Below are 23,024 nucleotides of genomic sequence, written 5' to 3' on the forward strand. Positions count from 1 at the left end.
CAAAAACCCAAAGCAAACTCAATTGCTACTTGGCCCTAAACAGACAATACAACATAGCTGATTACCTGACCATGGTAAAGGATAACAAACTGAGAAGAACCTTGACAAGGTACAGACTTAGCGAACATAGCCTAGCGATCGAAAAAGGCAGACACAGGCAGACCAGGCTGCCAAGAGAAGACAGGATATGCTCTCACTGCAGTCAGGGAGTAGTTGAGACAGAGATGCACTTCCTCACAGCCTGTGGAAAATATCAGGGCATCAGAGAGAATTTCTATCAAAAATTCTCACAAATATGCCCTGAATTCAGAAATCTGACTGACAACCAAAAACTCCCATTCCTACTGGGGGAGGAGAGAAGCTGTGTAACACTGGTGGCACACTATGTTACAGCTTGCCATGAACAGAGGGACAACCAGTAAACTAAGACAAGAGTATATATAAACAAGGCGAAAATATATTTATAAACTCAGGGATATACCTGTTTATACACTGTATGAATGGAACCGCGTTTATGTGTTCAACCATAAATGTATTTTGATGCTTTGGCAACATAAGATGTACCTTATCATGCCAATAAAGCGATTTGTATTGTATTGTATTGTATTGTCTGATTAAAGTTAATGGGTCTTTGACGGCGCTGCTTCGCTTCGGGAGGAGGCTGCATCAGGGATGCCCCATGTCCGGCCAGTTATATGCCGTCTGCGTGGAGCCTTTCCTGCGCCTCTTGCGGAAGAGGCTGATGGGACTGGCTCTGCAAGGGCCGGGTGTGGAAGTCCTCCTCTCGGCTTACATTGCTGATGTGCTCCTCATGGTCACGGATCCCGCTGACATGCGGAGGATGCGAGAATGCCAGCAGATTTACTCAGACGCAACCTCCGCCAGGATCAACTGGGAGAAATGTTCTGGACTCCTGGTGGGCCAGTGGTGGGTGGACTCCCTGCCGGAGGAGTTCAGGCCCTTCGCCTGGAGCACCACGCACCTCCTCTACTTGGGAGTCTACCTCAGCCCCGCCGAGGATGCCTAGCCGGCGAACTGGCAAGAGCTGGAGGCCAAAGTCACGCTCGCCTAGGACGCTGGACAGGACTGCTCCAATTGTTGTCCTACAGGGGTTGAGCGCTGGTCATAAACCAGCTGGTGGCCATCATGTTGTGGTACCGGTTGGTCACTTTGATCCCGCCCCCTGCGTTTGTCGCCAAGATTGAGAAGAAGCTCATCGACTTCTTCTGGGACAAAGGGAAGCACTGGGTCTCTGCCATAGTTCTGAGTCTCCTGCTTAGGGAGGGCGGTCAGGTGCTGATGTGCCTTCACACCCGGGCAGCGACTTTCCATCTTCAGACCCTGCAAAGATACCAGTACGTTGAGAATCCTCCTCGATGGTGTGCGCTGGTGACGTATTTCTTCCACCAGCTGCACGGCCTCAACTATGACATGCAGCTCCTGTTTGTGGAATTGGGCTGTACGCGTGCCTACCTGTGGGAGTTGCCTGTCTTCTACCAGGAACTGCTATGGGTATGGAACAGCATCACCTCCAGGTGGAGTTCTCCCCCATCAGGTGTGGTGGCTCTCCTTCAGGAGCCGCTGCTCAGGAATCCACACCTCCGTGACCGCTGGATCGGGCAGCTGGTGGAGGGCAGGGCTGTGTCTGGTAAGGTGACCAGGGTCGGGGACCTGCTCGATGGTGGAGGAGCGGGCTGGATGGTGCCAGCGGAGCTGATGCAGCGCCTGTACTGGGCCAATGTCCGGCTCACGGCCAAAGCCATCGAGACGCTGAAAGCGGCACTGGGCCCCGACTCCACCAGGTGTATCAAGGAGGCTCAGGCACGTGGGGCGATCCCGTCCAAACTGACCCCCATTCGAAAGGAATTCCTCATCGGCGCACGGCCCCGAAACCCCTCTCGGGAACCGGCGCCTCACAGCTTGAGCCGTCTCGGGGAAATGCCCTCCACGCCTTTTAGTTCCGCGCGGAGGGGTTTCCTGTACGGGCTGCTCCTGCCATCAGGTGGAATGACTGAATGAATCCCTTCCCACACACGGAGCAGGTGAACGGCCTCTCCCCAGTGTGTCGGTGTTGGTGTCTCTTCAACTCCCCGGAGCTTTTAAAGCTCATCCCACAGTCAGAACATTTAAAGGGTCTCTCATCAGTGTGAACAAGCTGGTGTCCCTTCAGATACTGAGCGCTTTTAAAGCTCTTCCCACAGTCAGAACATTGAAATGGTCTCTCATCAGTGTGAACAAGCTGGTGGTGTCCCTTCAGTTCCCTGGGGCTTTTAAAGCTCTTCCCACAGTCAGAACATTGAAATGGTCTCTCATCAGTGTGAACAAGTTGGTGTTGCTTTACTTCCCCGGGGCTTTTAAAGCTCTTCCCACAGTCAGAACATTGAAATGGTCTCTCCTCAGTGTGAACTCCCTGGTGTGTTTGCAGGTGGGATGAACAAACAAATCCCTTTCCACACACGGAGCAGGTGAACAGACTGTCCCTGGTGTGACTGCGCCATTGAACTTCCAATGCAGACGGGGAACTGAAGCCCTTCCCGCCGTCCCCACCTTTACCCGGTTTCTCCCTGGTGTGACGGTGCACGTGTCTCACCAGGTCAGGCGATCGGCTGAATCCGCGTCCACACACTGAACACGTGTGCGGTTTGTCATCGCTGCGATCGCTGCTCTCTCCTTCCATGTGCAAAGGCCGATGATATTCAGGTCCTGATGAATCCAGCGACTCTGTCAGATCTTGACGTGATGTTTGGTCTGAGCTTCCCGCCTGTAACTGCTCCACTTCTATAACCCTGTAAATTGAGATCAGAAAAGGATCAGAGGCAAACTGTTGTTTAATGTTCGCCTTTCCGAACCTAGGGGCAGTGAAGCTGATTTTCAGGCCCCAGCTGCTGCACAGGTTGGTTGAAAGGATCAGCAGTGAAGGCGGCTGTAATACCCACAAGGCCCCAGCTCTGCAGAAAGTGCTCTATTGACTCTGAGTCCCGCGCATGTGCTCATGGCCCCCGCGCTCTCCCTCCTGCTCTACAATCGCCCGTCCCGATCAGTCCGCAACACGCATGCTCAGCACACAAAACCCCGCGGTTGGAACATCGGGCGCGCATGTGGAGCCGCAACATCTGGTACGCCTGAGCGGCTCAGGTGGGGGCAAGTCGGTGTTTCGCCTCAGCCGCCAGGGAGGTGCGCATGCGCAGGACGACCCAACATTCTTCCCGTCAGCAATCAGTCCCTCGTTTCTTTAATAAAAACAGAAAATGCTGGAAATACTCAGCAGGTCAGGCAGCATCTGTGGAGAGAGAAACAGAGTTAACGTTTCAGGTCGATGACCATTCATCAGAACTGCTTGCTCTTTAGTGTCAGCCAGTGGCTCAGTGGGTAGCACTCTCGCCTGAGTCAGAAAGTTGTGGGTTCATAGTCCCACTCCAGAGACTTGAGCACAAAAATCCAGGTTGACACTCCAGTGCAGTGCTGAGGGAGTGCGGCACTGTCGGAGGTGCCGTCTTTCGGATGAGATGTTAAATTGAGGCCCTGTTTGCTCTCTCAGGTGGATGTAAAAGATCCCATGGCACTATTTCAGGAAAGAAAGACTTGCATTTACATAGTGCCACCAGATATCCTAAGGTGCTTTACAGCCAATGAAGTACTACAATGAAGTAGTCACCGTTGTAATGTGGGAAAGAGCAGGGGAATTATCCCCAGTGTCCGAGCCAATGTTTATCCCTCAATCAACATAAAAAATGATAGATTATCTGGTCATTATCACAGTGCTGTTTGTGGGAGCTTGCTGTGCGCTAACTGACTGCCGCATTTCCTACATTACAACAGTGACTACACTGCAAAAGTACTTCATTGGCTGTAAAGCACTTTGGGGCGTCCAGTGGTGGTGAAAGGCGCTATATAAATGCAAGTCTTTCTTTCTTCAATGGTCTCACCAGCGACCTCTTCTGGCGGTTGGTGGATTGACAGCCGAGAGCCCGCGCATGCGCACACGGAGCGGCGGTTTGGGCCTAGTCCGGCACAGCGACCCCTCCCGGTCACAAAGGGTAACGACCGCGCGAAGGCCAGAGGAGACCAACCCCCCCTCCCCCACTCGGAGCTGCGGCTGCGCACTCGGATCCTGCCGGACGGAGTCGGCGCAGGGCCATTCCGGGGAAAGGCCTTGGTGTCGGTTCCAGAGTCGCGATCGGTGACGCGAAGTGAGTTTTCTCCGCTCCGATTGGGTGGAGAATGGCGCGGGGTGGATCGGGAGAGAATCGAGAAAAATAGAAAAACCTCAGAGTCCGCGAGGCCCCGGACCGAGCGGCGGCACTTGGACGGTTCACGTGATCTCCTCGGGGACACGTCACCCGGGCCCGCGGCCTGATTGACGGCAGCTTCCCACCAATAGGCAGCGCGCGGGGCGTGGCTGGAGGAGCGAGCCGGCGGCGGGTCCTCCAACCAATCGGGGAGCCCGAGGGGCGGGACTAGCGGCACCCAGTGGGCGGGGCTGGAGGTGTGAGCGGGCGGCGGGTCCTCCAACCAATCGGGGAGCCCAAGGGGCGGGGCTAGCGGCACCCAGAGGGCGGGGCTGGAGGAGCGAGCGGGCGGCGGGTCCTCCAACCAATCGGGGAGCCCGAGGGGCGGGACTAGCGGCACCCAGTGGGCGGGGCTGGAGGAGCGAGCCGGCGGCGGGTCCTCCAACCAATCAGGGAGCCCGAGGGGCGGGACTAGCGGCACCCAGTGGGCGGGGCTGGAGGAGCGAGCCGGCGGCGGGTCCTCCAACCAATCGGGGAGCCCGAGGGGCGGGCCTAGTGGCACCCAGTGAGCGGGGCTGGAGGAGCGAGCGGGTGGCGGGTCCTCCAACCAATCCGGGAGCCCCAGGGGCGGGACTTGCGCCGGCTGAGTGGGACAGAGCAGGCTGATGGGAGATTTAATGAATTTAATTTCCCGCCTGCTCCAACCGCCCACCCTGCAACGTCACGACGTCCCCGGCGTGCACCGACTGACACTGACATTTAAAGTAGGGCAAATCCTCTGCTCCCGTGAGTGCTTGGTGAGAAATCAGGTGCTGTTTGCTCTCTCCCCCTCCCAATTTTCTGCCAAGGGACAGAAAGCAGAGAGTAGTGGTGAACGGTTTCTTTTCAGACTGGAGGTAGGTAAACAGTGATGTTCCCCAGGGGTCGGTATTAGGATCAATGTTCCCTCTTTTTTTGAGGTGCGTGTCCCCTTTAACGGGCTGCACGGCCCATTCAAATTTCCGCGCATGCGCGTTTATTCCATTTATCGGGCGGTGAGCCGGTTGCGTTGGACCTGCAGTCCGCTGCGTGGCCGCGCAACTTAACGTGAACATTGATTCAGACCACTGCTTTTTTTGATATATATTAATGACCTGGACTTGGGGATCCAGGGCAAAATTTCAAAATTTACAGATGACACGATACTCGGAAATGTAGCAAACAATGAGGAAAGGGACAGGATAGTAACAGACTTCAGGAGGATGTAGCCAGACTGGTGAAATGGGCAGAAACGTGGCAGATTAAATTTAATGCAGAGAAGTGTGAAGTGATTCACTTTGGCAGGAAGAATGAGGAGAGGCAATATAAACTAAATGGTCCAGTTTTAAAGAGGGTGCAGGAACAGAGAGGCCTCGGGGGGTATGTACACAAATCTTAGAAGGTGGCAGGACAAGTTGAGAAGGCTGTTAAAAAAGCAGACAGGATCCTTGACTTTATTAATAGAGGAATAGAGTACAAAAGCAAGGAAGTTATGCTAAGCCTTTATAAAACACTGGCTAGGCTTCCGCTGGGCACCACACTTTAGGAAGGATGTCAAGGCCTTGGAGAGGGTGCAGAAGAAATTGACGAGAATGGGACCAGGGATGAGGGACTTGAGTTACGTGGAGAGACGGGAGAAGCTGGGGTTGTTCTCCTTAGAGCAGAGAAGATTAAGAGGAGATTTAATAGAGTTGTTCAAAATCAGGATGGATTTTGAGAGAGTAAATAAGGAGAAACCGTTTCCAATGGCTGGAGGGACAGAAACCAGATTTAAGGCGATTGGCAAAAGAACCAGAGGTGACATGAGGAAACAGATTTTTACACCAGTTGTTGTGATCTGGAATGCACTGCCTGAAAGGGCGGTGGAAGCAGATTCGATATTATAATTCAAAAGAGATTGAGGTAAATACTTGAAGGGAAAACATTTACAGGGCTTTGGGGAAAGAGCAGGGGGAGTGGGATTAATTGGATCGCTCTTTCAAAGAGCCGGCACAGGCACGATGGGCCGAATGGCCTCCTTCTGTGCTGTATCATTCTATGATGCTATTCTACACAGACACACACACATACAGTCAGACAGACACACACACAGATACTCACTAAAATACAGTCAGAGACACACTCACATTTTTTCTGCATGAACTTTTATTATTAATTTCAAAGACTTTACGAAAAAGGTGGGAATGGTGGGCGGAGGGCTCTTAAAGGGACAGGGACTCTTCTTTTCAAAGTGATTTTCATTAAAGGGACCGAGTCCCTCCTTGCCTGTGGAGGGCCAATTTTAAAAGGATAGTGTCTCGAAATCAGGTGCTGTCTGCGTGTGAACCACCTCCTCCCAATTTCCTGCCAAGCGATCCCTGCGGGCACCACTCCACTCCAGGAGTGGCTCCTAGAATCATACAGCACAGAAGGAGGCCATTCAGCCCATCGTGCCTGTGCCGGCTCTTTGAAAGAGCTCTCCATTTAGTCCCACTCCCCTGCTCTTTCCCCATAGCCCTGAAAATGTTTCCCCTTCAAGTATTTATCCAATTCCCCAGTGAACGTTATTATTGACTCTGCTTCCACCGCCCTTTCAGGCAGCGCATTCCAGATCACAACAACTCGCTGCGTCAATAAAATTCTCCTCACCTCGCCTCTGGTTCTTTTGTCAATGACCTTATATCTGTGTCCTCTGGTTACCGACCCTCCTGCCACTGGAACCAGTTTCTCCTTATAAGCTACAGCTATACAAAGCCCTGGTTAGACCCCAGAGAGTCATAACAGCACAGAAGGAGGCCATTCGGCCCATCCAGTCTGTGCCAGCTCTCTGTAGAGCAATCCAGTCAGTCCCACTCCCCCGCTCTATCCCCGTAGCCCTGCAAGTTTATTTCCCTCAAGTGCCTATCCAGTCTCCCCTTGAAAACATTGAGTGTCTCCGCTTCCACCACTTCCGTCGGCAGTGAGATCCAGGTCATCACCACTGGCTGCATAAAAAAGTTTTTCCTCACCCCCCCCTCCCTGTATCTCTTGCCCAAAACCTTAAATCTGTGTCCCCTAGTCCTTGAACCATCAACTAGTGGGAACAGCCTTTCCCCGTCTAGCCTATCCAAACCCATCATAATCTTGTACACCTCTTATCAAATCACCCCGCAACCTCCTTTGCTCTAATGAAAACAAATCCAGCTTCTCCAACCTGTCCTTGTAGCTAAGATCCCCCATCCCCGGAACCATTCTGGTAAATCTCCTCTGCACCCTCTCAAGGGCCTTCACATCCTTCCTGAAGTGTGGTGACCAGAACTGGACGCAATACTCCAGTTGTGGCCTAACCAGCGCTTTATAAAGGTTCAGCATAACTTCTCTACTTTTGTACTCAATACCTCTATTTATGAAGCCCAAGATCCCACATGCTTTGTTAACCACTCTCTCAATATGTCCTGCTACCTTCAGCGACCTACGCACATTAACTCCCAGGAACTCCCTGGAGCACTGTGTACAGTTCTGGGCACCGCACCTCAGAAAGGATATACTGGCCTTGGAAGGAGTGCAGCACAGATTCACCAGAATGTTACCCGGGCTCCAAGGGTTAGATTATGAGGGAGAGATTACATAAACTAGGCTTGTGTTCCCTGGAATCTAGAAGGTTAAGGAGTGATTGAGGATTTTAGGATTTTGAATGGAGAAGGTAGAGAGAAACTTTTTCCGCCGGTGGGGGAGTCGAGGACAAGGGGACATCACCTTAAAAGCAGAGCCAGACCATTCAGGAGAGAAGTTGGGAAACACTTCTTCACACAATGGGTGGTAGAAGTGTGGAACCCTCTCCCACAGAAAGCAGTCGATGCCAGCTCAATTAATCATTTAAAATCCCAGAGTGATAGATTTTTGCTAGACAAGGGAGCAAAGGGATATAGAGCCAAGGCAGGTGGGTGGAGTTAAGACACAGATCGGCCATGATCTCATTGAATGGCGGAACAGGCTGGAGGGGCTGAATAGCCTCCTCCTGTTCCCATGCTCTTATTTACTCTATCAAAACCCTTCGTGTTTTGAACACCTCTATTAAATCTCCGCTGCACCTTCTCTGCTCCAAGGAGAACAATCCCAGCTTCTCCAGTCTCTCCACGTAACTGAAATCCTCTGTGTATTTGTCATGGCGCAGCTGGCTATAGCAAACAGCTTTCTTAAGAACATCAGAAATAGGAGCAGGAGTCGGCCATTCGGCCCTTCGAGCCTGCTCTGCCATTCAATAAGATCATGGCTGATCTTCTACCTCATCTCCACCTTCCCGCCCGATCCCCATATCCCTTGATTCCCCATGAGTCCAAAAATCTATCGATCTCAGCCTTGATTATACTCAATGACTGAGCCTCCACAGCCCTCTGGGGCAGAGAATTCCAAAGATTCACCACCCTCTGAGTGAAGAAATTTCTCCTCATCTCAGTCCTAAATGGCCAACCCCTTATTCTGAGACTGTGACCCCTGGTTCTAGACTCCCCAGCCAGGGGAAACAGTCTCCCAGCATCTACCCTGTCAAGCCCTGTAAGAATTGTAGATGTTTCAGTGAGATCACCTCTCATTCTTCAAAATTCATGGGAATATAGGCCCAGTCTCCTCAATCTCTCCTCATAGGACAATCCCCCCATCCCAGGAATCAGTCTGGTGAACCTTTGTTGCACTCCCTCTAAGGCAAGTATATCCTTCCTTAGGTAAGGAGACCAAAACTGTACACAATACTCCAGGTGTGGTCTCACCAAGGCCCTATATAATTGCGGTAAGACTTCTTTACTCTTATACTCCAATCCTCTTGTAATAAAGACTAACGTACCATTTGCTTTCCTAATTGCTTGCTGCACCTGCGTGTTAAGATGAGAAATGACAAAGGCAAGAAGTCACTTGGAGTGGTGTACAGGCCCCCTGACAGTAACCACACGGTAGGATGGAGTATAAAGGAAGAAATAATGGGAGCTTGTCAGAAAGGTATGGCAATAATCATGGGGAATTTTAATCTACATATAGACTGGAAAAATCAGATGGGCAAAGGTAGCCTAGATGAGGAGTTCATAGAATGTTTTCGGGATAGTTTCTTTGAACAGCACGTTCTGGAGCAAACCAGAGAGCAGGCTATACATAGAAACATAGAAGATAGGAGCAGGAGTAGGCCATTCAGCCCCTCGAGCCCGCTCCGCCATTCAATTCGATCATGGCTGATCATCCAAACTCAGTACCCGGTCCCTGCTTTCTCCCCATACCCCTTGATCCCTTTAGCCTTAAGAAATATATCCAACTCCTTCTTGAATATATTTAATGAACTGGCCTCCACTGCCTTCTGTGGTAGAGAGTTCCACAGGTTCACCACTCTCTGGGTGAAGAAATTCCTCCTCATTTCTGTCCTAAATGGCCTAACCTTTATCCTTAGACTGTGTCCCCATGTTCTGGACTCCCCGACCATCGGGAACATCCTTCCTGCATCGAGTCTGTCTAGTCCTGTCAGAATTTTATAAGTTTCAATGAGATCACCTCTCATTCTTCTAAACTCCAGCGAGTATAAGCCCAATCAACCCAATCTCTCCTCATACGTCATTCCTGCCATCCCAGGTATCAGCCTGGTGAATCTTCGCTGAACCCCCTCCATGGCAAGAACATCCTTCCTCAGATAAGGCGACCAAAACTGCACACAATACTCAAGATGTGGTCTCACCAAGGCCCTGTACAACTGCAGCAAGACATCCTTATTCCTGTCCTCAAACCCTCTCGCTACGAAGGCCAATATACCATTTGCCGCCTTAACCGCCTGCATGCTTACTTTCAGCGACTGGTGCACAAGGACACCCAGGTCTCGTTGCACTTCCCCTTCTCCCAATCTATTGCCATTTAGATAATAATCTGCCTTCCTGTTTTTGCCGCCAAAGTGGACAACCTCACATTTATCCACGTTATATTGCATCTGCCATGTTTCTGCCCAATCACCCAACATGCCCAAATCATCCTGGAGTTTCTCGGCATCCTCCTCACAGCACACACGCCCACCCAGCTTTGTGTCGTCTGCAAATTTGGGGATATTACATCTAGTTCCCTTGTCTAGATCATTAATAAATATTGTGAATAGCTGGGGTCCAAGGACCGATCCCTGCGGTACCCCACTAGTCACTGCCTGCCATTCAGAAAAAGACCCGTTTATTCCAACTCTTTGTTTTCTGTCTGCCAACCAGTTCTCTATCCAAGTAAATACCTTGCCCCCAATCCCATGTGCCTTAACTTTACACGCTAATCTCTTATGCGGGACCTTATCGAAGGCCTTCTGAAAGTCCAGATACGCCACATCCACTGGTTCTCCCTTATCTATTTCACCAGTTACATCCTCAAAAAATTCCAGTAGATTAGTCAAGCACGATTTACCTTTTGTGAATCCATGTTGACTTTGTCCGATCCTGTCACTATTTTCCAAGTGCTCTGCTATTACATCTTTTATAATGGACTCTAGCATTTTCCCCACTACCGATGTCAGGCTTACCGGTCTATAATTCCCCGTTTTCTCTCTACCACCTTTTTTGAATAGTGGGGTAACATTAGCTACCCTCCAATCCATGGGAACTGTTCCAGAGTCTATCGAATTTTGGAAGATGACCAGTAATTCTGTCCCTCTAGTGCTACTTGTCTCTCCCAGTCCTTTCTTCACCTTGTTTCTCCTCGAATGTTTCATCCTGGTGCCCATCCCCCTGTCTAATTAATTTAAACCCTCCCCCACAGCACTAGTTAACCGTCCCATGAGGACATTGGTCCCAGCTCTGTTGAGGTGCAACCCGTCCACCTTGGATAGGTCCCTCCTGCCCCAGAACTGGTCCCAATGCCCCAGGAATCTGAAGTCCTGCAATATTTCTCTTTCAGGTACTTATCCAATTCCCTATTGAAAGCGGTGATTGAATCTGCCTCCACTACCCTTTCAGGCAGTGCATTCCATATCCTAACCACTCGCTGCATAAAGAAGTTTTTCCTCATGTCACCTTTGGTTCTTTTGTCAATCACCTTAAATCTGTGTCCTCTGGTTCTCGACTCCTCTGCCAATTGGAAGAGTTTCTCTCTATCTACTCTGTCCAGACCCCTCTTGATTTTGAACACCTCTATCAAATCTCCTTTCAATCTTCTCTGCTCCAAGGAGAACAACCCCAGCTTCTCCAGTCTATCAATGTAACTGAAGTCCCTCATCCCTGGAATCATTCTCGTAAATCTTTTCTGCACCCTCTCTAAGGCCTTCACATCCTTCCTAAAGTGCGGTGCCCAGGATTGGACACAATACTCCAGTTGAGGCTGAACTAGTGTTTTATACAGTTTCTTCATAATTTCCACACTTTTGTACTCTATACCTCTATTCATGAAGCCCAGGTTTCCATCAGCTTTTTTAACTGCTTTCTCAACCTGCCCTGCCACCTTCAATGATTTGTGCACATATACCCCCAGGTCTCTCTGTTCATGCACCCCCTTTAGGATTGTACCCTTTAGTTTAGATTTCCTCTCCTCATTCTTTCTACCAAAATGTATCACTTCACATTTTAATCTGTCACGTGTCCGCCCATTCCACCAGCCTGTCTATGTCCTCTTGAAGTCTATCACTATCTTCCTCACTGTTCACTATACTTCCAAGTTCTGTGTCATCTGCAAATTTTGAAATTGTGCCCTGTACACCCACATCCAAGTCTTTAACATATATCAAGAAAAGCGGTGGTCCTAGAACCGACCCCTGGGGAACACCACTGTGTACCTTGCTCCAGTCCGAAAAACAACTGTTCACCACTACTCACTGTTTCCTGTCACTTAGCCAATTCCCTATCCTTGCAGCCATTGTCCCTTTTATTCCATGGGCTTCAACTTTGCTGGTAAGCCTATTATGTGGCACTTTGTCGAATGCCTTGGAAATCCATGTACACCACGTCAACCGCATTGCCCTCATCAACCATCTCTGTTACCTCATCAAAGAACTCCATCAAGTTGGTTAAACACAATTTGCCTTTAACAAATCCGTGCTGGCTTTCCTTAATTAATTCACACTGTTAATTTTGTCCCTGATTTTTGTTGCTAAAAGCTTCCCCACTCCCGAGGTCAAACTGACTGGCCCGTGGTTGCTGGGTTTGAACAAGGGTGTGACATTTGCAATTCTCCAGTCCTCTGGCACCACCCCAGTTTCTAATGAGGATTTGGAAGGTTATGGCCAGTACCTCCGCAATTTCTTCCTTCACTTCCCTCAGCATACAAGGATTCTTCCCATCTGGTCCTGGTGACTTATCTACTTTAAGTACAGCCAGCCTTTCTAGTACCTTGACTTTATCAATTTTTCTCCCATCCAGTATCTCCTCTACCCCCTCCTGCACTATGTCTATGGCAGCATCTTCTTCCTTGGTGAAGGCAGATGCAAAGTACTGATTTAGTACCTCAGCCTTACCCTCTGCCTCCGTGCGTAAGTCTCCTTTTTGGTCCCTAATCGGCCCCACCCCTCCTCTTGCTACCTGTTTACTATTTATATGCCTATAGAAGACTTTTGGATTACCCTTTATGTTGGCTGCCATTCTATTCTCATGCTCTCTCTTTGCCCCTCGTATTTTCTTTTTCACTCCTCCTCTGAACTTTCTATATTTAGCCTGATTCTCAGATGTATTCTCGACCTGACATCTGTCATACGCGCTCTTTTTCTGCTTCATCTTACTCGCTATCTCTTTCATCATCCAGGGAGCCCTGACTTTAGTTGCCCTACATTTCCCCCTAGTGGGAATGTACCTCGACTGTACCCGAATTATTTCCTCTTTAAAGGCAGCCCATTGTTCCTCTACAGTTTTTCCTGCCAATCTTTGATTCCAATTTACCCGGGCCAGATCCATTCTCATCCCACTGAAATTGGCCTTGCCCCACAGTGCAGTGGATGCGCTCTGGACTGCACTCTCCCCCCCGACTTGTCGTCAACCTCACCGGGATTCAGCACTGAAAACCGGTTTGAGAGCGCCGCACTCCCGGGGGATTCCTGCTGTAAGAACCGGGTTTTTCTGGTCCTCTTCTTGAGTTCCGTAGTACGAAGAATTCCAGGCTCGAGGGTTCGGAGAGTTAAAACAACATCATTTTATTCATTACTGTTCGGAGTGGGCATACAGCATATCGACAGTACATTCGTGTCCCGAGGGTCACACCGGGTTAGACATGTGGTGCCAGCATTTACGTCCCCGGGAGATGTCTGACCCTCTTGATGTTCCACACGACTTCTGGCTAAGAGAGAGAGAGTACCGGTGGGGAAGCCCCTATTATACCTTGGGACAAGGGTCACTACATCACTTCCCTGGCAACAAGTGTTTCCTTACATCACTTCCCTGGCAACAAACGTTCTCCAATAAGGGATCACTCAAGCCCTTTCGGTTTGACAATGGCTAGTCAATCATTCTCTAGTCAGCAGTTAGGCTTTTTCAGTGGCCCTGATCTGGTCGTTAGCACTTCGTTAACACTTGGCCTCAGGCTGAGGCAGATTCTCTGTTCTGCTAGCTTTTGCACTTTGCAAAGCTGGGGCTGCTTTTTAATTTAATCTAGACTTTTCTTGTGTGAAGCCATTTTGTGAGCCAATTCATTGTCCATTTTATTCCCATTTCCAAATCCAAACCATTTTTGTAAGCCAATTCATTGTCCATTTTATTCACGTTTCCACACTGCACTGCCTTGCCTCCTCAAACCCCGCTGGGCGGCCACCCAGTTACAATTCCCACAAACTCTCTGTGGCTGCGGGGTGACCACCTCCTGGAACGTGTGCTCCAGGAAACTCTCAGCCTTCAATCTGCCCGGCAGTGACTCCAGCCGCTCCACAAGCTCAGAGACCCTGAGCTCGAGTTCCAGCCACAGGAGGCGCTTCCTGCACACGCGGTTCACCAGGACACGTGAAGCGTCCCGGAGTTCCTGCATGGCACAGGAATTGCAGCCATGGGTCCCATCGTTTGGCTTAAAATCTATCTACTCATAAGCTATAGATATATATGATGTGAGGTTAGTGCCCCCTTACCCCTGTTTATTATTCAATCAGTGATTGTCCCATTGCCAGACCCGCTGCCTGCGGCCCCTCTCCCAGATTCCAGCCCCAGCTCTGTGCTGACTGCGGCCGCTCTCCCAGATTCCAGCCCCAGCTCTGTGCCGACTGAGCTGCTCTCACCTGGGGACAGTGCATCAAGAAGAAGTTAGATATATTTCTTAAGGCTAAAGGGATCAAGGGATATGGGGAGAAGGCAGGGACAGGGTACTGAGTTTGGATGATCAGCCATGATCTCATTGAATGGTGGAGCAGGCTTGAGGGGCCGAATGGCCTACTCCTGCTCCTATCTTCTATGTTACTGCTAATGAGAGGGAGGAACTGAAAGAAATCAGTATTTGTAGGGAATTGGTGTTAGGGAAATTGACGGGATTGAAGGCCGATAAATCCCCAGGGCCTGATAATCTACATCCTAGGGTACTTAAGGAAGTGGCCCTAGAAATAGTAGGTGCATTGCTGGTCATCCTCCAACATTCGATGGACTCTGGAACAGTTCCCATGGATTGGAGGGTAGCTAATGTTACCCCACTATTCAAAAAAGGTGGTAGATAGGAAACAGGGAATTATAGACCGGTAAGCCTGACATCGGTAGTGGGGAAAATGCTAGAGTCCATTATAAAAGATGTAATAGCAGAGCACTTGGAAAACAGTGTCGGGATCGGACAAAGTCAACTTGGATTTACAAAAGGTAAATCGTGCTTGACTAAAATACTGGAATTTTTTGAGGATGTAACTGGTAGAATAGATAAGGGAGAACCAGTGGATGTGATGTACTTGGACTTTCAGAAGGCGTTCGATAAGGTCCCGCATAAGAGATTAGCGTGCAAAGTAAAAGCCCACGGGATTGGGGGCAAGGTATTGACTTGGATAGAGAACTGGTTGGCAGACAGAAAGCAAAGAGTTGGAATAAACAGGTCTTTTTCCGAGTGGCAGGCAGTGACTAGTGGGGTACCGCAGGAATCGGTCCTAGGACTCCAGCTCTTCACAATATATATAAATGATATGGACGAGAGAACTAGATGTAATATCTCCAAGTTTGCAGATGACACAAAGCTGGGTGGGCGTGTGTGCTGTGAGGAATGCCGAGAAACTCCAGTATGATTTGGACAGGTTGGGTGATTGGGCAGAAGCATGGCAGATGCAGTATAATGTGGATAAATGCGAGGTTATCCACTTTCGTGGCAAAAACAGGAAGGCAGATTATTATCTGAATGGCAATAGATTTGGAGAAGGGGAAGTGCAACGAGACCTGGGTGTCCTTGTGCACCAGTCGCTGAAGGTAAGCATGCAGGTGCAACAGGCGGTTAAGAAGGTAAATGGTATGTTGGCCTTCGTAGCGAGAGGGTTTGAGTACAGGAACAAGGATGTCTTGTTGTAGTTGTACAGGGCCTTGGTGAGACCACACCTTGAGTATTGTGTGTAGTTTTGGTTGCCTTATCTGAGGAAGGATGTTCGTGTCATGGAGGGAGAGCAGCGAAGATTCACCAGACTGACACCTGGGATGGCAGGAATGACGTATGAGGAGAGATTGGGTCGATTGGGCTTATACTCGCTGGAGTTTAGAAGAATGAGAGGGGATCTCATTGAAATTTATAAAATTCTAACAGGACTGGACAGACTGGATGCAGGAAGGATGTTCCCGATGGCCGGGGAGTCCAGAACCAGGGGTTACAGTCAAAGGATAAGGAGTAACCCATTTAGGACAGAAATTAGGAGGAATTTCTTCACCCAGAGAGTGGTGAGCCTGTGGAATTCTCTACCACAGAAGGCAGTGGAGGCCAATTCATTAAATATATTCAAGAAGGAGTTGGATATATTTCTTGAGGCTAAAGGGATCAAGGGATATGGGGAGAAGGCAGGGACAGGGTACTGAATTTGGATGATCTGCCATGATCTCATTGAATGGCGGAGCAGGCTCGAGGGGCCGAATGGCCTACTCCTGCTTCTATCGTCTATGTTTCTATGTTTCCCTCACTGATTGCGGCTCTTCACCAACACCGACTTTACAAAGAAAGCCCCGTGCGGCAGCCTGGAGCTCAGGGGCCCAGCGCGCAGGCGCGGGGAAGGATGATTGATGGGGCCCACAGTGTGTGCTGAACATGCGCGGTGTGGGCCGGGTGCCTGTGGAGCAGGAGAGGGTGGGGCCATGGGGCGCATGCGCGGGTCAGCACGGCGGCCGGAGCGCTTTCTGGAGCGCGAGGGCTTGTGGGGATTGCAGCCACCATTACTGTTGATCCTTTCCACCAACCTGTGCAGCAGCTGGGGCCTGAAAATCAGCTGCACAGCCCCTGGGCTGGGAAAGGGCGACATGATCAGCCATGATCTCATTGAATGGCGGAGCAGGCTCAAAGGGCCGAATGGCCGACTCCTGCTCCTATCTTCTATGTTTCTATGAGGCAACATTTTCCCTCTTACCCCCTTTCTAAACTCCTTTTACAAGGTTTTAGAAGTGGAGCATTTAGAGACAGGAAGCTCAGACCAAACATCACATCAGGGTCAGACAGAGTCACTCGATTCATCAGGACCTGAATATCATCAGCCTTTGCACATGGAAGGAGAGAGCAGGGATCGCAGCGCAGACAAACCGCACACGTGTTCAGTGTGTGGACGCGGATTCAGCCGATTGCCTGACCTGGCGAGACATGTGCACCATCACACCGGGGAGAAACCGGGTAAAGGTGGGGACAGCGGGAAGGGATTCAGTTCCCCATCTGCGTCAGATGTCCATCGGCGCAGTCACCCCGGGGACAGTCCATTCACCTGCTCCGTGTGTGGGAAGGGATTTGTTTATTCATGCAACCTGCTGAGACACCAGCTTGTTCACACTGATGAGAGGCCGTTTCAATGTTCCAACTGTGGGAAGAGCTTCAAGTACCCCAAGGATCTGAAGCAACACCAGCAAGTTCACACCGGGGAGAGGCCGTTCACCTGCTCTGTGTGTGGAAAGGGATTCTCTGATTCATCTAACTTGCTGACACACCAGCTTGTTCACACTGATGAGAGACCCTTTAAATGTTCTGACTGTGGGAAGAGCTTTAAATGCACCGGGGACCTGAAGCAACACCAGCTTGTTCACACTGATGAGAGACTATTTACATGTTCTGATTGTGGGAAGAGCTTTAAAAGCTCCAGGGCTCTGACCACACATCAGCTTGTTCACACTGGGGATAGGCCATTTCCCTACTCCGTGTGTGGAAAGGGATTCTCTGATTCATCTACCTTGCTGGAACATCAGCTTGTTCACACTGATGAGAGAGCATTTACATGTTCTGACTGTGGGAAGAGCTTTAAAAGCTCCAATGACCTGCTGAGACACCAGCGAGTTCACACTGTTCTGTCGCGCAGGGACCTGTAAACAGCTGGAGTGACCTGAACGTGGAATGGATGAATGTTTTATAAATTCTTGTATTGCTGTTTAATCTTTCAATCTGTTGTGCTGATGATTCCCTTGATTTGACTGTTAATGTTATTTTTGTTTTTCTCCTTATCACAGGCAATTGCCTATTAAAAGTCAACCATCACAACCAATAAAACCTCTAACATAACAAAAAAAGTTTAAAGGAAACTTAAATGAAATTAAAATTCTATTTTCGGTGGTGATGATGCACGCCAGTCCCTCCGGTACCCACCGGTCACAGAAGGCCTCGAGCGCGCCGGTGGACTGTTCATGTTATTACATCGAATGTACATCACAGAAACAGGCCATTCGGCCCAACTGGTCCATGTCGGGGTTTATGCTCCACACGAGCCTCCTCCGACATATCCTCCTATGTTTATCTGGCTTCTCCTTAAATACATCTATACCATTGGCCTCAACTACTCCCTGTGGAAGTGAGTTCCCCATTCTCATCACTCTCTGGGTAAAGAAGTTTCTCCTGAATTCCCTCCTGGATTTATTAGTGACTTTTATATTTATAGCCCCATAAATATGATGAGATTCTGTTAAGCTGACCAGTACGTTGTTGTACTTTGTCTTTTTCTGATGAATGAAACATTACTGAGCCCCTGTACCCGTGTTATGGGATAAAGTGCCAGACAAGTGAAGGCACAACGTCTGGGTGTGAATCTAATAATAACCTCACGGACCATGTAGGTGTGATAACCAGACGGGCTTGTGGTTATAGTCTGGTCACAGATGGACTAAATTCCCCGAATTAGCAGGAGTTCAGGAGGCGGTCAACAGACGGGTCCAAACAATCCCATTTCCTGAGTGGTAACCAAGCTTGTGTATAAGAACAGGCCACTTAAGCCGTTGTCAGTTGGAACAGACTCGAGAAGATCGCGCGCGAATCCACTGTACTTCTATTCTCCAGATTGAGGGAATTATCACCCGATCTGTGTTATGCAGCGCTCTTAATAAAGACTGGAGAGACAATTTGTGTTCTTGTGAGCTTGATTATCTGGTATCAGAAACCCTAGGACTCCTGATCATTAGAGTCAACCTCAGTGTGTGGAAAGGGATTCCCTGGTGTATCCCACCCGCTGACACACCAGAGTGTGCACATTGTGTCTGCGGTGGGTCGATTCCACTGTTTCCGATGCCGTTAATCACATCCAGGACCGAACCATGTTAATTCAGGCAACTGGGGCTTGTTAATGTTAAGAGCCCCCAATAACTGGGCTGGATTTAAAGATTATTCCCTGTTCTCTCAGTACTCGTGAGCAGAGAGAAGCTGATGTTATAGAATCATAGAGCACAGTAGGATGCCTTTCGGCCCATCGTGCTGGTGCCGGCTCTCTGAAAGAGCGATGCAATTAGTCCCACTGCCCTGCTCTTTCCCCACAGCCCTGCAAATTTCTGCCTTTAGTATATATCCAATTCCCTTTTGACAGTTACTATTGAATCTGCTTCCACCTCCCATTCAGGCAGTGCATTCCAGATCATCACAATTCGCTGTGTAAAAAAAGTCTCCTCATTTCCTCTCTCGATTCTTTTGCCAATGATCTGAAATCTGTGTCTTCTCGTTACTGACCCTCCTGCCAGTGACAACAGCTTCTCCTTGTTTGCTCGATCAAAACCCCTCATAATTTTGAGCATCTCGATCACAGCTCCACTTAACCGTCTCTGCTCCAAGTTATATTGCCAGTGTTTTGTGAATTGTTGCTGTGATCGAGGTGCTGGATGTCTGTGCCTGGGGAATGGGACATTCTATCCTCGTGAGCACCGAGTGTCAGCATCCAGCAATCTCTGGTCAGGGACTGTCTTTTTAAACTGCCTCACCTGAGCTTTTTGACTCCCTGATTTCATTATTAAACATTTCAAAGTTTTTGCAGAGTGCCCAAGGATGAACAGATAAATGTGAGGTATTACATTTTGGTTGGAAGAATGGGGAGGTCACTTATCACTTGGAGGGTGCGAGTCTAGGTGGGGTAGAGGAACAAAGGGATCTCGGAGTACAAATACACAAATTACTAAAAGATGCGACACAGGCTAGCAAGGCCATAAAAAAGCAAACCAAGCACTAGGGTTTATTTCTCGAGGGATAGAATTGAAAAGTAGGGAAGTTATGCTAAACCTGTATCGAACCTTGGTTAGACCACACTTGGAGTCCTGCGTACAGTTCTGGTCACCATATTATAAAAAGGATATAGAGGCACTGGAGAGGGTGCAGAGAAGATTTACAAGGGTGATACCAGAAATGCGAGGGTATACATATCAGGAAAGGATGAACAGGCTGGGTCTCTTTTCTCTTGAAAACAGAAGGCTGAGGGGTGACCTAATAGAGGTCTTTAAAATTATGAAAAATTTTGATAGAGTGGATACAGAGAGAATGTTTCCACTTGTGGGGAAGAGCATAACTAGAGGCCATCAATATAAGATAGTCACCAAGAAATCCAATAGGGAATTCAGAAGAAACTTCTTTACCCAGAGAGTGGTGAGAATGTGGAACTCGCTGCCACAGGGAGTGGTTGAAGCGAATAGTATCGATGCATTTAAGGGGAGGCTAGACAAGCATATGAGGGAGAAGGGAATCGAGGGTTATGCTGATAGATTTAGATGAGGAAAGACGGGAGGAGGCTCGAGTGGAGCATAAACACCGGCATGGACTGGTTGGGCCGAATGGCCTGTTTCTGTGCCGTATATCCGATGTAATCCTATGTCAAGTATCCCAGCTGGCTTAGCTCCAGGCACTTTAGCTCAGTGGGCAGCACTCTCACCTCTGAGTCAGAAGGTCGTGGGTTCAAGTCCCAGTCCAGAGACTTGAGCATAAAAATCTAGGCCGACACTCCAGTACTGAGAGAGTGCTGCACTGTCAGAGGTGCCGTCTTTCAGATGAGATGTTAAACCGAGGCCCCGTCTGCTCTTTCAGGTGGATGTAAAAGATCCCATGGCACTACATTGAAGAAGAGCAGGGGAGTTCTTCCCGGTGTCCTGGGGCCAATATTTATCCCTCAATCAACATCACTGAAATAGATTATCTGGTCATTGTCACATTGTATGTTTGTGGGAGCTTGCTGTGCACCAATTGGCTGTCGTGTTTCCTACATTACAACAGTGACTACACTTCAGAAGTTCTTCATTGGCTGTAAAGCGCTCTGAGACATCCTGAGGTTGTGAAAGGCGCTATATAAATGCAAGTCTTTCTCAGTAAGAGGGCAAGTGTCAATGGTTGGAGGGAGGAGTTCAGTGTTGTCACTGGGTGGACACAGACAGATTGAAGCTAAAAGACATAGGCCTAGAAATTCAGTAGGCTTTGCGCCCAGTTTTCACCCAAAGAGGGCTTTTGCGCCACTTGCTGAGCTTTCGCCGATATTCAGCGCTGCGGTAATGGTGGCGTTAGCCAGTAGCGCTGCGCCACCACCGATGACATCATCGGTGTGCGCAGTGCCCCGCTACCGCCCCGCTACCGGCCCGACCGCCATATTTAGTTGCGGCCGCGTCTTCCGCAGCGGCCGCAAACAGCGATCAGAAAACGGGGCCGTACTGTAGCCTTAGTGGGGCGCTTTAAGGTGGAGGTGCGGCCGGCCGCTTTTTTGGCGGCCGCCTGCCCGCACCTCCTTCCCCGGCCTCCTCCACCCTCCCCCCCGCGGCATTGCCGGCTGCTTTCCGCGAACCCGGCACTTCTCCGTGGTGCCGGGCTCATTTGCCGGCACTATCCAGCGGCGATCTCCCCGTTGCAGGCACCTCCCCCTTAAGAGAAGGAGGAGGCCTGCAGTACCGCAGCCTGCCGCTCCACAGCAGGTGGTGCAGCGGTGCCTAGAGCGCTGAAATTCAGTTTCAGCGCCCCAAGCGGGGGCGGGCACACCCTGGAATAGCGCCTGGTTCCGACTTGGGGCGCTAAAACTGAATATCTGACGGGCGCAACTGGCTCCGCGCTCAGCGCTAACTTTTGGGCGCACGCCAGCTGGCAGGCCCAAAGTGAATTTCTAGACCAAAGAATGCTGAAGTTTAGAATGATAACACCCAAAGTCAGGAGATGAGCCCTTTGCCTAGATAAGGGAGGTGGTTGCTAAGAGACCCACAGACCTAATGACACTGCAAACTGCTCAGGCAGCAGACTTGTTGCAACATGTGAGGTCACGAGTGAGTTGGTGGACAGACAACAGAGCCTTGGGCATTCCTGAGAGAGACAAACTGGTTCTGTAACCGGGAGAACAGGTTGAGGGAGTCACCCTACGTGGGATGGCTTGTCTGAGGTATTAACACAGAGGCAGCTTGGGAATGGGATGATCAAAGAATCATAGAATAATAGAAATTTACAGCACAGAAGGAGGCCATTCGGCCCATCTTGTCCGTGCCGGCCGACGGAGCTATCCACCCTAATCCCACTTTCCAGCACTTGGTCCATAGCCCTGTAGGTTACAGCATTTCAAGTGCATATCCAAGTACTTTTTAAATGTGATGAGAGTTTCTCCCTCTACCACCCTTTCAGACAGTGAGTTCCAGACCCCCACCACCCTCTGGGTGAAAACATTTCTCCTCAAATCCCCTCTAAACTTCACACCAATTACTTTAAATCTGTGCCCCCTGGTTATTGACCCTTCTGCTAAGGGAAATAGGTCCTTCCTATCCACTCTATCTAGGCCCCTCATAATTTTATACACCTCAATTAAATCTCCCCTCAGCCTCCTCCGTTCCAAAGAAAACAACCCCAGTCTATCCAATCTTTCCTCACAGTTAAAATTCTCCAGACCAAGCAACATCCTCATAAATCTCCTCTGTACCCCCTCTAGTGCAATCACATCCTTCCTGTAATGTGGTGACCAGAACTACACGCAGTATTCGAGCTGTGGCCTAACTAGTGTTTTATACAGTTCAAGCATAACCTCCCTGCTCTTATATTCTATGCCTCGGCTAATAAAGGCAAGTATCCCGTGTGCCTTCTTAACCACCTTATCTACCTGTCCTGCTACCTTCAGGGACCTGTGGACATGCACTCCAAGGTCCCTCTGATCCTCTGCACTTCTCAGTGTCCTACCATTTATAGTTTATTCCCCTGCCTTGTTAGCCCTCCCCAGATGTATTACCTCACACTTCTCCAGATTGAATTCCATTTGCCACTGTTCTGCCCACCTGACCAGTCCATTGATATCTTCCTGCAGTCTGCAGTTTTCTTCTTCATTATCAACCACACGGCCAACTTTTGCATCATCTGCAAACTTCTTAATCATGCTTCCTACATTCAAGTCCACAAATCATTGATATATACCACAAAAAGCAAAGGACCCAGTACTGAGCCCTGCGGAACCCCACTGGAAACAGCCTTCCAGTCACAAAAACCCCCTTCGACCTTTACCCTTTGTTTCCTGCCTCT

The 23,024-nt window shown here is 49.5% G+C and overlaps 1 protein-coding gene and 1 pseudogene across 2 annotated transcripts in view; one reads left to right on the top strand and one right to left on the bottom strand.

Moving 5' to 3' along the window:
- LOC147093447 (uncharacterized) overlaps window positions 1–23,024 on the top strand; it is a 420,125-nt pseudogene that overhangs the window by 359,915 nt on the left and 37,186 nt on the right. The window contains exon 3 of the transcript XR_015074667.1: window positions 17,086–17,307. The product of XR_015074667.1 is annotated as an uncharacterized LOC147093447 (transcript). The remainder of the gene's footprint in view (window positions 1–17,085; window positions 17,308–23,024) is intronic.
- The window catches only part of LOC147093453 (uncharacterized), a 290,098-nt gene that overhangs the window by 187,028 nt on the left and 80,046 nt on the right, over window positions 1–23,024 (bottom strand). The gene's annotated exons all lie outside the window — the stretch shown is intronic.

This window comes from Somniosus microcephalus, unplaced genomic scaffold, assembly GCF_052327205.1.
Source record: "Somniosus microcephalus isolate GS21.2 unplaced genomic scaffold, FLI_Smic_1.0 unresolved_chr1, whole genome shotgun sequence".
NCBI lineage: Eukaryota > Metazoa > Chordata > Chondrichthyes > Squaliformes > Somniosidae > Somniosus > Somniosus microcephalus.